Consider the following 12,263-nt stretch of genomic DNA (forward strand, 5'->3'; position numbering starts at 1 on the left):
TCCAGATTCCTTGCAGTGACATTACATCAAGCCAAAGCTCTACAAGCCAAAGCTCTACACTCTGCCCGAGGGGATTTCTCCCTGACTGCATCCCCCCGGCATACAATGGCAGGAAGGCTCCAAATGGTTGCCTTCCCCCACTTGACCACTTGATCTTCGCCAAAAGGCCGAGAAGCGATAACGCGCTCGATGCGAATTGATCTCCGCTCCTGTTTTCCCTCCCTCTTTGGTCTCTGGCTGACTGTGTCTAAAGCAGTCTGGAAGCACTGCCGTTCTCTCCCACTCTGGGCACATTTTTGCCACCGTTTCTAATTGCAACAGTGGATCAGTTTAAAGAAGTTGCCGTTTTTTCCTTTCTTGCTAGGATTGCTTGACAGATTGGTAAATTTGCCAGTCGGCCACCGATCAGATGGGAGAAGGTGGTGTCTCAACGGACCTCCGTCAGTCAGTCTCAGTCACTAACTCACTGCCGTGGAAGGAAACCGCTTTAAAGAAAACTAGTGACGTGACGTGACGTGTCTCACAGCGAGTGAGTGAGATTGCAACGGCCAATTGAGAAAGAGGTGAGGTGCTGACAATCAGCAGCTCGTGTTTAAACGTTCATTCCACAGCAGGCAAGACCAATCAAAAGAAAATACTGCAGATGCTGGCTCGGCTGGCTGGGCTGGCTGGCTGGAAATGGGAAATAAATACACAAGACGTGTTAAAGGCTGGTTAAACTGTCGAAAGAAACAAGGCGTTAATGTTTCAGAAGTGCCTATTGAAAGATGTCTCTCAAGCTGCTCCCTGACTGGGCCCTGTCCATTGTCACGTTAATCCCAGGGCGGGGCGGGACTGCTTTGACCAGGAGACCTGTTTTCTGGGACGCAGGTGTGACATTCCAGGGAGTGCACCTGCTTTGTGCTGATTCGAAACGACCACGACAACGGCAACTTGCAGTTCTATATTACCACGACAACGCGCGTGTATATATTGCTACAGCAACAACTGGAGGCGGGACATTTCCCTTGAAGGGCGACATGCAAACAACCATCGCCGGCACCGCATCGCTGCAGTATTTTCTCCCAGAGTGTATCATCGGATATACGGTACGATATTTGAGCGGAATTAATCTCTCAGAGCATCAGCACGTTGCGAGCGAAGGGACGTTTTGATTCTTAAAACCTGCCCTTGCAATCGTAAAAGGTAGCGAATGCTGTCTAGTGGCAGTGTGTGGCGACACAAGGCATACTTACCTGGCAGGGGAGAATCTGTGATCCCGAAGGCGGATCTCCCAGGACGAGGCTAGCCCATTGCACTTGGGGTGTGCGCTGACGCCTGCGATGTCCCCAAATGCGGGATACTCGACTGCAAAATTTGTGGTAGTGGGGGACTGCGTTCGCGCTCTCCCCTGCATCGAAACGAAAAGTTAGATTGTCGACCCCGCGGTCCACCAATCGGATGGGTGACGGTGTTGTGTGTGTGTGTGTGTGTGTGTGTGTGTACGTATGTCAGTCAGTCTCTCACTCAGAGCTGCTGTGGAAGGAAACCTTTTTAAAAAGAACTTGCATATCGAAAGAAAGATGTGTCTCAAGCTGCCGGGGCCCTGTCCATTGTCACGTTAATGGCTGGACTGCTTTGACCAGGAGACCTGTTTCCTGGGTCGGAGGTGTGAGATTCCAGGGGACCTGCTTTGTGCTGATTTCCAACGGCCGTCCCTCCCTCCCTCCCCCCAGGCCTTCCTTCTGAACAACTTTGTCGTTTTATCGAGGGCCAGAAGCCTGCCTGTGAAAGGGAAGGATCAGCCGGTCGGCCCCCTGCTGGTCGCTGCTGCTCGTGGAGCAGGCGTGCGTGTCCTCAGCCTCTCGGACAGGTTCCTCAGGCGGTTGAGGCAGCTCCCCCAGGTGGCCCAGTGGTCGAGGACGCAACCTTTTAAATCGTTGAGACCCGGGTTCCAATCCCGGTCGGGGGGATGATTTTCTGGTGCAGATTAATTGGCACCACTCAAAGAAAGTCTCCCCTCCTGAGCGCAATGCTCCACCCTCACCACCACTGCCTTTTCCTCACCGAGACAAACAGACAGTCCGTCCAGTCCAGGAGCGCAGTTTTCATTTGTACTCAGACCCTGCTTGTTCAAAGTTAAGTTATTTTGCAGTTTGAATTATAATCGCTGCCTGCGTGCGAGCGAGCGAGCGAGCGAACGAGCGGCACTCAGCCCAGGAGAAGAAAAGAATAGCACTGAGCTGAGAAAGTAAGTGCAATATATCAGCTTTATTCTCAGTCATAATACGTACACACGGACAGAGACGCTGGGAAAGAGCTGTTTTTCCTTTTGAATATCTCCCCACAGGGAGGTGCACCGTTGCCAGAGACACTGCAATACTGGGTCGATGCGTGGAGTGGACGGAGCCAAGCCCCTATTCCATCTCCCTGTTGCAAAATTCAATTTAATATTCGGTCCCGAAGCCGAGAAGCGATAACCTCCTGAATAGACGTTTGCCATTTGACTGAGTGTGAAAAGACTGAGTGTCAAAGTGGAAATGGCAAGTCAAGCCCTCTGCTGGTGACACTGCTGCTACTGTAGGGAGCCATGTGTTCAGCCTTCTGTATATGTTTGCAGGGGATTGAGGGCAACTCCCCTGGTGGTCCAGTGGTTAGGACGCAACATTTAAAACTCGTTGAGACCCGGGTTCGAATCCTGGTCAGGGGATGATTTTCTGGTGCAGATTAATTGGCACCGTTCAAGAAAATCTCCCATCCTGAGCGCAATGCTCCACCCAAACCAGTGCCTTTTACTCACCTTAACACTCAGTTAGCAGCACAGTTTGATCTCACAGCTTCCAATGTGGCCATTCACAGTGCACTCCCTCCAAACACACACGCACTGTCTGCTCGCATTTTTAAAGTCAGCAACGTGAAGTTATTTCGCCTCTCGCTTGTGGCAGTTTGAACGTTAACATTGTGTCTCTCTCGCGCTCTCTGTTTCGGGAAATGTCTGACTTGGAAACAATTAATTCTGGAACTGCCAGTTTAAAACTGCAGTAATTTTTCACACAACAACTGGAGTTGAATGTTTCAGGTCAGGAGACCAAGTCTGTGGAAGGTGGCACGTCCCAATACACAGGCTTGCAGCTTCCTGAAAAGTGACCTGAGACTGACGTCTTTCCCTCCAAGGTAAAACTGCAAGAGGGAAAAGGAAGAAAGGGAGTGGCACTCATCCATCCCAGGAGTAAACAAAAAAACCACAGTTGCAATATCTCAGCATTCTGAGTAATAATACAGGCTCCAAAAATCCGTTCAGCATTTTGAATATCTCCCCACAGGGAGGTGCACCGTTGCCAGAGACACTGTAATACTGGGTCGATGCGTGGAGTGGACGGAGCAAGCTCTTGTTCCATCTCCCGGTTCCAAAAATCAATTTAATATTTGGTCCCCAGATAGGGGACATATCAGATATTAAACTGATAAGAACAGAAACTTTTTTTTTTTTTTTTCTGACACTCTGGGGTGCCTTATTGCCTTACAGATTCATTCCAGATTCCTTGCAGTGACATTACATCAAGCCAAAGCTCTACAAGCCAAAGCTCTACACTCTGCCCGAGGGGATTTCTCCCTGACTGCATCCCCCCGGCATACAATGGCAGGAAGGCTCCAAATGGTTGCCTTCCCCCACTTGACCACTTGATCTTCGCCAAAAGGCCGAGAAGCGATAACGCGCTCGATGCGAATTGATCTCCGCTCCTGTTTTCCCTCCCTCTTTGGTCTCTGGCTGACTGTGTCTAAAGCAGTCTGGAAGCACTGCCGTTCTCTCCCACTCTGGGCACATTTTTGCCACCGTTTCTAATTGCAACAGTGGATCAGTTTAAAGAAGTTGCCGTTTTTTCCTTTCTTGCTAGGATTGCTTGACAGATTGGTAAATTTGCCAGTCGGCCACCGATCAGATGGGAGAAGGTGGTGTCTCAACGGACCTCCGTCAGTCAGTCTCAGTCACTAACTCACTGCCGTGGAAGGAAACCGCTTTAAAGAAAACTAGTGACGTGACGTGACGTGTCTCACAGCGAGTGAGTGAGATTGCAACGGCCAATTGAGAAAGAGGTGAGGTGCTGACAATCAGCAGCTCGTGTTTAAACGTTCATTCCACAGCAGGCAAGACCAATCAAAAGAAAATACTGCAGATGCTGGCTCGGCTGGCTGGGCTGGCTGGCTGGAAATGGGAAATAAATACACAAGACGTGTTAAAGGCTGGTTAAACTGTCGAAAGAAACAAGGCGTTAATGTTTCAGAAGTGCCTATTGAAAGATGTCTCTCAAGCTGCTCCCTGACTGGGCCCTGTCCATTGTCACGTTAATCCCAGGGCGGGGCGGGACTGCTTTGACCAGGAGACCTGTTTTCTGGGACGCAGGTGTGACATTCCAGGGAGTGCACCTGCTTTGTGCTGATTCGAAACGACCACGACAACGGCAACTTGCAGTTCTATATTACCACGACAACGCGCGTGTATATATTGCTACAGCAACAACTGGAGGCGGGACATTTCCCTTGAAGGGCGACATGCAAACAACCATCGCCGGCACCGCATCGCTGCAGTATTTTCTCCCAGAGTGTATCATCGGATATACGGTACGATATTTGAGCGGAATTAATCTCTCAGAGCATCAGCACGTTGCGAGCGAAGGGACGTTTTGATTCTTAAAACCTGCCCTTGCAATCGTAAAAGGTAGCGAATGCTGTCTAGTGGCAGTGTGTGGCGACACAAGGCATACTTACCTGGCAGGGGAGAATCTGTGATCCCGAAGGCGGATCTCCCAGGACGAGGCTAGCCCATTGCACTTGGGGTGTGCGCTGACGCCTGCGATGTCCCCAAATGCGGGATACTCGACTGCAAAATTTGTGGTAGTGGGGGACTGCGTTCGCGCTCTCCCCTGCATCGAAACGAAAAGTTAGATTGTCGACCCCGCGGTCCACCAATCGGATGGGTGACGGTGTTGTGTGTGTGTGTGTGTGTGTGTGTGTACGTATGTCAGTCAGTCTCTCACTCAGAGCTGCTGTGGAAGGAAACCTTTTTAAAAAGAACTTGCATATCGAAAGAAAGATGTGTCTCAAGCTGCCGGGGCCCTGTCCATTGTCACGTTAATGGCTGGACTGCTTTGACCAGGAGACCTGTTTCCTGGGTCGGAGGTGTGAGATTCCAGGGGACCTGCTTTGTGCTGATTTCCAACGGCCGTCCCTCCCTCCCTCCCCCCAGGCCTTCCTTCTGAACAACTTTGTCGTTTTATCGAGGGCCAGAAGCCTGCCTGTGAAAGGGAAGGATCAGCCGGTCGGCCCCCTGCTGGTCGCTGCTGCTCGTGGAGCAGGCGTGCGTGTCCTCAGCCTCTCGGACAGGTTCCTCAGGCGGTTGAGGCAGCTCCCCCAGGTGGCCCAGTGGTCGAGGACGCAACCTTTTAAATCGTTGAGACCCGGGTTCCAATCCCGGTCGGGGGGATGATTTTCTGGTGCAGATTAATTGGCACCACTCAAAGAAAGTCTCCCCTCCTGAGCGCAATGCTCCACCCTCACCACCACTGCCTTTTCCTCACCGAGACAAACAGACAGTCCGTCCAGTCCAGGAGCGCAGTTTTCATTTGTACTCAGACCCTGCTTGTTCAAAGTTAAGTTATTTTGCAGTTTGAATTATAATCGCTGCCTGCGTGCGAGCGAGCGAGCGAGCGAACGAGCGGCACTCAGCCCAGGAGAAGAAAAGAATAGCACTGAGCTGAGAAAGTAAGTGCAATATATCAGCTTTATTCTCAGTCATAATACGTACACACGGACAGAGACGCTGGGAAAGAGCTGTTTTTCCTTTTGAATATCTCCCCACAGGGAGGTGCACCGTTGCCAGAGACACTGCAATACTGGGTCGATGCGTGGAGTGGACGGAGCCAAGCCCCTATTCCATCTCCCTGTTGCAAAATTCAATTTAATATTCGGTCCCGAAGCCGAGAAGCGATAACCTCCTGAATAGACGTTTGCCATTTGACTGAGTGTGAAAAGACTGAGTGTCAAAGTGGAAATGGCAAGTCAAGCCCTCTGCTGGTGACACTGCTGCTACTGTAGGGAGCCATGTGTTCAGCCTTCTGTATATGTTTGCAGGGGATTGAGGGCAACTCCCCTGGTGGTCCAGTGGTTAGGACGCAACATTTAAAACTCGTTGAGACCCGGGTTCGAATCCTGGTCAGGGGATGATTTTCTGGTGCAGATTAATTGGCACCGTTCAAGAAAATCTCCCATCCTGAGCTCAATGCTCCACCCAAACCAGTGCCTTTTACTCACCTTAACACTCAGTTAGCAGCACAGTTTGATCTCACAGCTTCCAATGTGGCCATTCACAGTGCACTCCCTCCAAACACACACGCACTGTCTGCTCGCATTTTTAAAGTCAGCAACGTGAAGTTATTTCGCCTCTCGCTTGTGGCAGTTTGAACGTTAACATTGTGTCTCTCTCGCGCTCTCTGTTTCGGGAAATGTCTGACTTGGAAACAATTAATTCTGGAACTGCCAGTTTAAAACTGCAGTAATTTTTCACACAACAACTGGAGTTGAATGTTTCAGGTCAGGAGACCAAGTCTGTGGAAGGTGGCACGTCCCAATACACAGGCTTGCAGCTTCCTGAAAAGTGACCTGAGACTGACGTCTTTCCCTCCAAGGTAAAACTGCAAGAGGGAAAAGGAAGAAAGGGAGTGGCACTCATCCATCCCAGGAGTAAACAAAAAAACCACAGTTGCAATATCTCAGCATTCTGAGTAATAATACAGGCTCCAAAAATCCGTTCAGCATTTTGAATATCTCCCCACAGGGAGGTGCACCGTTGCCAGAGACACTGTAATACTGGGTCGATGCGTGGAGTGGACGGAGCAAGCTCTTGTTCCATCTCCCGGTTCCAAAAATCAATTTAATATTTGGTCCCCAGATAGGGGACATATCAGATATTAAACTGATAAGAACAGAAACTTTTTTTTTTTTTTTTCTGACACTCTGGGGTGCCTTATTGCCTTACAGATTCATTCCAGATTCCTTGCAGTGACATTACATCAAGCCAAAGCTCTACAAGCCAAAGCTCTACACTCTGCCCGAGGGGATTTCTCCCTGACTGCATCCCCCCGGCATACAATGGCAGGAAGGCTCCAAATGGTTGCCTTCCCCCACTTGACCACTTGATCTTCGCCAAAAGGCCGAGAAGCGATAACGCGCTCGATGCGAATTGATCTCCGCTCCTGTTTTCCCTCCCTCTTTGGTCTCTGGCTGACTGTGTCTAAAGCAGTCTGGAAGCACTGCCGTTCTCTCCCACTCTGGGCACATTTTTGCCACCGTTTCTAATTGCAACAGTGGATCAGTTTAAAGAAGTTGCCGTTTTTTCCTTTCTTGCTAGGATTGCTTGACAGATTGGTAAATTTGCCAGTCGGCCACCGATCAGATGGGAGAAGGTGGTGTCTCAACGGACCTCCGTCAGTCAGTCTCAGTCACTAACTCACTGCCGTGGAAGGAAACCGCTTTAAAGAAAACTAGTGACGTGACGTGACGTGTCTCACAGCGAGTGAGTGAGATTGCAACGGCCAATTGAGAAAGAGGTGAGGTGCTGACAATCAGCAGCTCGTGTTTAAACGTTCATTCCACAGCAGGCAAGACCAATCAAAAGAAAATACTGCAGATGCTGGCTCGGCTGGCTGGGCTGGCTGGCTGGAAATGGGAAATAAATACACAAGACGTGTTAAAGGCTGGTTAAACTGTCGAAAGAAACAAGGCGTTAATGTTTCAGAAGTGCCTATTGAAAGATGTCTCTCAAGCTGCTCCCTGACTGGGCCCTGTCCATTGTCACGTTAATCCCAGGGCGGGGCGGGACTGCTTTGACCAGGAGACCTGTTTTCTGGGACGCAGGTGTGACATTCCAGGGAGTGCACCTGCTTTGTGCTGATTCGAAACGACCACGACAACGGCAACTTGCAGTTCTATATTACCACGACAACGCGCGTGTATATATTGCTACAGCAACAACTGGAGGCGGGACATTTCCCTTGAAGGGCGACATGCAAACAACCATCGCCGGCACCGCATCGCTGCAGTATTTTCTCCCAGAGTGTATCATCGGATATACGGTACGATATTTGAGCGGAATTAATCTCTCAGAGCATCAGCACGTTGCGAGCGAAGGGACGTTTTGATTCTTAAAACCTGCCCTTGCAATCGTAAAAGGTAGCGAATGCTGTCTAGTGGCAGTGTGTGGCGACACAAGGCATACTTACCTGGCAGGGGAGAATCTGTGATCCCGAAGGCGGATCTCCCAGGACGAGGCTAGCCCATTGCACTTGGGGTGTGCGCTGACGCCTGCGATGTCCCCAAATGCGGGATACTCGACTGCAAAATTTGTGGTAGTGGGGGACTGCGTTCGCGCTCTCCCCTGCATCGAAACGAAAAGTTAGATTGTCGACCCCGCGGTCCACCAATCGGATGGGTGACGGTGTTGTGTGTGTGTGTGTGTGTGTGTGTGTACGTATGTCAGTCAGTCTCTCACTCAGAGCTGCTGTGGAAGGAAACCTTTTTAAAAAGAACTTGCATATCGAAAGAAAGATGTGTCTCAAGCTGCCGGGGCCCTGTCCATTGTCACGTTAATGGCTGGACTGCTTTGACCAGGAGACCTGTTTCCTGGGTCGGAGGTGTGAGATTCCAGGGGACCTGCTTTGTGCTGATTTCCAACGGCCGTCCCTCCCTCCCTCCCCCCAGGCCTTCCTTCTGAACAACTTTGTCGTTTTATCGAGGGCCAGAAGCCTGCCTGTGAAAGGGAAGGATCAGCCGGTCGGCCCCCTGCTGGTCGCTGCTGCTCGTGGAGCAGGCGTGCGTGTCCTCAGCCTCTCGGACAGGTTCCTCAGGCGGTTGAGGCAGCTCCCCCAGGTGGCCCAGTGGTCGAGGACGCAACCTTTTAAATCGTTGAGACCCGGGTTCCAATCCCGGTCGGGGGGATGATTTTCTGGTGCAGATTAATTGGCACCACTCAAAGAAAGTCTCCCCTCCTGAGCGCAATGCTCCACCCTCACCACCACTGCCTTTTCCTCACCGAGACAAACAGACAGTCCGTCCAGTCCAGGAGCGCAGTTTTCATTTGTACTCAGACCCTGCTTGTTCAAAGTTAAGTTATTTTGCAGTTTGAATTATAATCGCTGCCTGCGTGCGAGCGAGCGAGCGAGCGAACGAGCGGCACTCAGCCCAGGAGAAGAAAAGAATAGCACTGAGCTGAGAAAGTAAGTGCAATATATCAGCTTTATTCTCAGTCATAATACGTACACACGGACAGAGACGCTGGGAAAGAGCTGTTTTTCCTTTTGAATATCTCCCCACAGGGAGGTGCACCGTTGCCAGAGACACTGCAATACTGGGTCGATGCGTGGAGTGGACGGAGCCAAGCCCCTATTCCATCTCCCTGTTGCAAAATTCAATTTAATATTCGGTCCCGAAGCCGAGAAGCGATAACCTCCTGAATAGACGTTTGCCATTTGACTGAGTGTGAAAAGACTGAGTGTCAAAGTGGAAATGGCAAGTCAAGCCCTCTGCTGGTGACACTGCTGCTACTGTAGGGAGCCATGTGTTCAGCCTTCTGTATATGTTTGCAGGGGATTGAGGGCAACTCCCCTGGTGGTCCAGTGGTTAGGACGCAACATTTAAAACTCGTTGAGACCCGGGTTCGAATCCTGGTCAGGGGATGATTTTCTGGTGCAGATTAATTGGCACCGTTCAAGAAAATCTCCCATCCTGAGCACAATGCTCCACCCAAACCAGTGCCTTTTACTCACCTTAACACTCAGTTAGCAGCACAGTTTGATCTCACAGCTTCCAATGTGGCCATTCACAGTGCACTCCCTCCAAACACACACGCACTGTCTGCTCGCATTTTTAAAGTCAGCAACGTGAAGTTATTTCGCCTCTCGCTTGTGGCAGTTTGAACGTTAACATTGTGTCTCTCTCGCGCTCTCTGTTTCGGGAAATGTCTGACTTGGAAACAATTAATTCTGGAACTGCCAGTTTAAAACTGCAGTAATTTTTCACACAACAACTGGAGTTGAATGTTTCAGGTCAGGAGACCAAGTCTGTGGAAGGTGGCACGTCCCAATACACAGGCTTGCAGCTTCCTGAAAAGTGACCTGAGACTGACGTCTTTCCCTCCAAGGTAAAACTGCAAGAGGGAAAAGGAAGAAAGGGAGTGGCACTCATCCATCCCAGGAGTAAACAAAAAAACCACAGTTGCAATATCTCAGCATTCTGAGTAATAATACAGGCTCCAAAAATCCGTTCAGCATTTTGAATATCTCCCCACAGGGAGGTGCACCGTTGCCAGAGACACTGTAATACTGGGTCGATGCGTGGAGTGGACGGAGCAAGCTCTTGTTCCATCTCCCGGTTCCAAAAATCAATTTAATATTTGGTCCCCAGATAGGGGACATATCAGATATTAAACTGATAAGAACAGAAACTTTTTTTTTTTTTTTTCTGACACTCTGGGGTGCCTTATTGCCTTACAGATTCATTCCAGATTCCTTGCAGTGACATTACATCAAGCCAAAGCTCTACAAGCCAAAGCTCTACACTCTGCCCGAGGGGATTTCTCCCTGACTGCATCCCCCCGGCATACAATGGCAGGAAGGCTCCAAATGGTTGCCTTCCCCCACTTGACCACTTGATCTTCGCCAAAAGGCCGAGAAGCGATAACGCGCTCGATGCGAATTGATCTCCGCTCCTGTTTTCCCTCCCTCTTTGGTCTCTGGCTGACTGTGTCTAAAGCAGTCTGGAAGCACTGCCGTTCTCTCCCACTCTGGGCACATTTTTGCCACCGTTTCTAATTGCAACAGTGGATCAGTTTAAAGAAGTTGCCGTTTTTTCCTTTCTTGCTAGGATTGCTTGACAGATTGGTAAATTTGCCAGTCGGCCACCGATCAGATGGGAGAAGGTGGTGTCTCAACGGACCTCCGTCAGTCAGTCTCAGTCACTAACTCACTGCCGTGGAAGGAAACCGCTTTAAAGAAAACTAGTGACGTGACGTGACGTGTCTCACAGCGAGTGAGTGAGATTGCAACGGCCAATTGAGAAAGAGGTGAGGTGCTGACAATCAGCAGCTCGTGTTTAAACGTTCATTCCACAGCAGGCAAGACCAATCAAAAGAAAATACTGCAGATGCTGGCTCGGCTGGCTGGGCTGGCTGGCTGGAAATGGGAAATAAATACACAAGACGTGTTAAAGGCTGGTTAAACTGTCGAAAGAAACAAGGCGTTAATGTTTCAGAAGTGCCTATTGAAAGATGTCTCTCAAGCTGCTCCCTGACTGGGCCCTGTCCATTGTCACGTTAATCCCAGGGCGGGGCGGGACTGCTTTGACCAGGAGACCTGTTTTCTGGGACGCAGGTGTGACATTCCAGGGAGTGCACCTGCTTTGTGCTGATTCGAAACGACCACGACAACGGCAACTTGCAGTTCTATATTACCACGACAACGCGCGTGTATATATTGCTACAGCAACAACTGGAGGCGGGACATTTCCCTTGAAGGGCGACATGCAAACAACCATCGCCGGCACCGCATCGCTGCAGTATTTTCTCCCAGAGTGTATCATCGGATATACGGTACGATATTTGAGCGGAATTAATCTCTCAGAGCATCAGCACGTTGCGAGCGAAGGGACGTTTTGATTCTTAAAACCTGCCCTTGCAATCGTAAAAGGTAGCGAATGCTGTCTAGTGGCAGTGTGTGGCGACACAAGGCATACTTACCTGGCAGGGGAGAATCTGTGATCCCGAAGGCGGATCTCCCAGGACGAGGCTAGCCCATTGCACTTGGGGTGTGCGCTGACGCCTGCGATGTCCCCAAATGCGGGATACTCGACTGCAAAATTTGTGGTAGTGGGGGACTGCGTTCGCGCTCTCCCCTGCATCGAAACGAAAAGTTAGATTGTCGACCCCGCGGTCCACCAATCGGATGGGTGACGGTGTTGTGTGTGTGTGTGTGTGTGTGTGTGTACGTATGTCAGTCAGTCTCTCACTCAGAGCTGCTGTGGAAGGAAACCTTTTTAAAAAGAACTTGCATATCGAAAGAAAGATGTGTCTCAAGCTGCCGGGGCCCTGTCCATTGTCACGTTAATGGCTGGACTGCTTTGACCAGGAGACCTGTTTCCTGGGTCGGAGGTGTGAGATTCCAGGGGACCTGCTTTGTGCTGATTTCCAACGGCCGTCCCTCCCTCCCTCCCCCCAGGCCTTCCTTCTGAACAACTTT

General features: G+C 50.4%; 4 non-coding genes and 6 pseudogenes across 4 annotated transcripts; 4 read left to right on the forward strand and 6 right to left on the reverse strand.

Moving 5' to 3' along the window:
• Window positions 1–1,227: 1,227 nt before the first annotated feature.
• On the forward strand, window positions 1,228–1,393 carry LOC137311783 (U1 spliceosomal RNA). Its single transcript, XR_010960539.1, has one exon. It is a non-coding gene; the product is annotated as a U1 spliceosomal RNA (small nuclear RNA).
• Window positions 1,394–2,328: 935 nt separating this feature from the next.
• Window positions 2,329–2,457, reverse strand: LOC137311916 (U2 spliceosomal RNA; annotated as a pseudogene).
• Window positions 2,458–3,301: 844 nt separating this feature from the next.
• Window positions 3,302–3,507, reverse strand: LOC137311858 (U2 spliceosomal RNA; annotated as a pseudogene).
• A 1,231-nt stretch (window positions 3,508–4,738) lies between these two features.
• LOC137311901 (U1 spliceosomal RNA) lies at window positions 4,739–4,904 on the forward strand. Its single transcript, XR_010960597.1, has one exon. It is a non-coding gene; the product is annotated as a U1 spliceosomal RNA (small nuclear RNA).
• Window positions 4,905–5,837: 933 nt separating this feature from the next.
• On the reverse strand, window positions 5,838–5,966 carry LOC137311917 (U2 spliceosomal RNA; annotated as a pseudogene).
• Window positions 5,967–6,810: 844 nt separating this feature from the next.
• Window positions 6,811–7,016, reverse strand: LOC137311860 (U2 spliceosomal RNA; annotated as a pseudogene).
• Window positions 7,017–8,247: 1,231 nt separating this feature from the next.
• LOC137311936 (U1 spliceosomal RNA) lies at window positions 8,248–8,413 on the forward strand. Its single transcript, XR_010960608.1, has one exon. It is a non-coding gene; the product is annotated as a U1 spliceosomal RNA (small nuclear RNA).
• A 933-nt stretch (window positions 8,414–9,346) lies between these two features.
• LOC137311918 (U2 spliceosomal RNA) lies at window positions 9,347–9,475 on the reverse strand (annotated as a pseudogene).
• An 844-nt stretch (window positions 9,476–10,319) lies between these two features.
• On the reverse strand, window positions 10,320–10,525 carry LOC137311861 (U2 spliceosomal RNA; annotated as a pseudogene).
• Window positions 10,526–11,756: 1,231 nt separating this feature from the next.
• LOC137311947 (U1 spliceosomal RNA) lies at window positions 11,757–11,922 on the forward strand. Its single transcript, XR_010960619.1, has one exon. It is a non-coding gene; the product is annotated as a U1 spliceosomal RNA (small nuclear RNA).
• Window positions 11,923–12,263: the final 341 nt, after the last annotated feature.

The sequence above is a fragment of the Heptranchias perlo genome, unplaced genomic scaffold, assembly GCF_035084215.1.
Source record: "Heptranchias perlo isolate sHepPer1 unplaced genomic scaffold, sHepPer1.hap1 HAP1_SCAFFOLD_384, whole genome shotgun sequence".
In the NCBI taxonomy this organism is placed as follows: Eukaryota; Metazoa; Chordata; class Chondrichthyes; order Hexanchiformes; family Hexanchidae; genus Heptranchias; species Heptranchias perlo.